This window comes from Mus caroli, chromosome 1 (assembly GCF_900094665.2).
Source record: "Mus caroli chromosome 1, CAROLI_EIJ_v1.1, whole genome shotgun sequence".
Lineage (NCBI taxonomy): Eukaryota > Metazoa > Chordata > Mammalia > Rodentia > Muridae > Mus > Mus caroli.
In genome coordinates, this window is record NC_034570.1 from 25,663,073 (window position 1) to 25,666,155 (window position 3,083).

The window sequence follows — 3,083 nt, forward strand, 5'->3', positions numbered from 1 at the left end:
AAAAAAAAAAAAAAAGAAAAAGAAAGAAAAAAGAAAAAAAAAAGTGTAGTCTGGAGCCCATCTACATGGTTTGGATAGAGCTGCTTTTAGGGACATATTTCCCAATAACAGGCAACCTAGATTCTGACTTACTTCCTGAGCTTAAAAGGCATCAATCTAACACTAGTGTTGCATTAATGGCAGAGCAGCAGTGACCATAATTTGTGCTTATTATAAATATTTCCTAATAAAATGGTTCTTCTGGCATTTCTAGTAATGAACATAGTTGATGGAATATAAACTGTTATAGTGTCTGGCCCAGTGTAACTTCTAACCAACAGACCAACTTCATAAAGCAATAAATTAGGACAAATCATGGCCCTATGAAATGCATCCCTCATAAGTTCCTGCTTTCTTTCCTAATGCTATAAAAGGAATGTTGGAGCACTTGCTGCTTTTCCAGAGGACCCAGGTACAGGTCTCAACACACACAAGGCCATTTACCTATCCAATTCCATGGGATCTGGTGCCCTCTTCTGGTGTCTGTGGATATCAGGCATTTAAACAGTGCACATGCATACTGGCAGGCAAAACATTCTTCTACATAAAATAAACAGATCCTTTTGAAAATGTGAACCTTATACCAAAGCAAAATGTCTATTACACACTGTGACAGAACTACCTGGACCACCATTTAGGGTCATGGTGCTGTCCTTCAAGATACCTTACAAACTCGAAAACTATACCACCCATACAGTACTACTACGAACCAAGGGCACACATTTTTCTGACAATCCCTAAGGAGGGCTTACATTTTCCCCCTCTTTCCAGGACCCTGAGCTTTGGGCACAAAAACCAGAAAATCTCCCAAGATGCCTAGCAACTACCCTACTGAATTGTAATCCACAGCCACCTGTGTCAGGTAATATTTTTAACCACACAAACTGGGTTAAAAATATTACCCAGAGTGACAAATAGCAGGAGGAACAAGAAGAAGAACAAGGTGGACAGAGAGTGTGTTTCTACTCCAGACAACACTCCTAAGCACTTAAGACTCAGCAGAGAACAAAAATGGCCAAGTCTCCTCTCATGAACCTTCCATGTCAGTGTATGCACAAAGAGTCTAGTGAGTGCCGAGAAGACAGAACGTGCAAATGCAACCTAACAAAAGCAATCAGAGGGAGGGAGGGAGGGAGGGAGGGAGGGAGGAATAGAAAGAATGTCAGGGAGGGGATTGGATAGTTAAGACTTAAGGTTGTTTTGGGTTTTCTTGTTATTGTTCTTGCCACTGCTGTTGCTGCTGCTGTTCATTTGTTTGTTTTGGTGGAAGAATGGAGTGATTTCCACCAGAGCTCACCTAGATACAAAGCACAATTTCTGTCACAGTTTCAAATGAAAGAAGACAGGCAATGGAGACCACACATAAAGTTGAACATAGTAGAGAGGGTGTACCTATAGCAAGATGTGTGGGGTTATTTCAATGTCGAAGGCTTCTGCTGGTCATCTGAATAATTTCAGTCTTGTTTGCTGAGGATGTTCCTTGTGGTCAATACCCAACCCAAGGCTATCAGCACTGGTGTGTGGTAGCCTGGAATCTGAGCATTCTGTAAGGCGTAGATTTGAAGCATAGATGCAATTGACTGGCAAAAAGAGACTGATGGGTCTCTCACAAGGGCTTCTCAACTGGTGAGACAGCATTTTTAAGAATCTGTATCACAGGCATAATGTTGCAGGAAGGCAGAGTGTGCAGGGCAGTGTGGGCAGGGCCCGGTGGGTAGGATAGCTTGGGCAGTGTAGACAGACCGCAGAGAAGAGAAGACGCCTAGGAAAACACTGAAGGTAAAAGAATTAGCTAGCAAGTAAGGAAACAATGCTGGTACAATCAGGTGAGTCACTGGTGACCTGTGAATGCAGAAACGTAAACCCTCCATTATAAATTGAAGGGGTTGTAGAAAGAAAAAGGGAGGGAGGGAGGGAGGGAGGGAGGGAGGGAGGGAGGAAGGAAGGAAGGAAGGAAGGAAGGAAGGAAGGAAGGAAGGAAGGAAGGAAGGAAGGAAGGAAGGAAGGAAGGAAGGAAGGAAAGAAGGAAGGGAAAAGATAAAAACCACAGTATTATCAGTAGCTGTGATTTTGTTACCAAGAAAAGTAAGATCTCATTATGAATGCTATAAACTGCATTAAAATATTTTGTGGATCCTCACAGTTTGAAATTGCTATAATTATCACACCTGCTGCTACACTGTATTTAAATGCATTATTAAAGAAGCATATGTTTTCTTTTTATGACAAAATTTGTGTTATACTTAATTATATTTTAAATAAATAGATTCATCTAATAATCTTACATATTTAACTTCAAGAATTTAAAAATATTTTTTCTAAGGAGCATTGCCCAGTGCTCCATGAGACTGCTATAAAAAAAAAAAAAAAAAAAAAAAAAGGCCTATCATACAAATGCATGTACACGTTCACGGGAATACACATCTATGTACGCACGCATACGCACGCACGCATGCACGCGTGAGCGCGCACTGCCATGGGGATGACCTCATGCACCCATTGGAAAGATGAGAAGAGCTAATGGAGGAGGTCCCACATGGCAGACCCACCAGAGCCAAGTCTTAAGGGAATAAAGGCTTTCCTTCCTCATTACATCAGTCATGGACCCGCCCCTCCCCGCAGCTGCCAGGCTATCTAAGAGGAGGGAGAGCACAGAAGGAAGAATTTAGAGCTGTTTTTCCTACACGAAAGGAAAGAGCATCTAGGCAGAAAGGTGTAACAGCAGAGTGGCCTTTTCAACACTTCTGAGGATAAGATCACAGCGGCAAGACCTGCCCCCATCATCGATAGTATCAGCCTTCCGGTGCTTGCTCTGCGATCCATAACTCAACCTGTGCAAACTGTATAGTCCTTATCCAAGGAAGATGTCCTGAGACACAACCATAGGGGAAAAAGAGAAGAAGCTAGGGCGCTGGTTTTTCCCTCCTGTACAGTTGCGGCAGCAGCACCTACTAGTTCCAGGACCCCTGTGCCCATTCTGAGCAACCCCAGTAAGAAGGTGCATCCTCACGGAGGTTCTGAGTCTTAGGCTTTTGTCCTCTAGG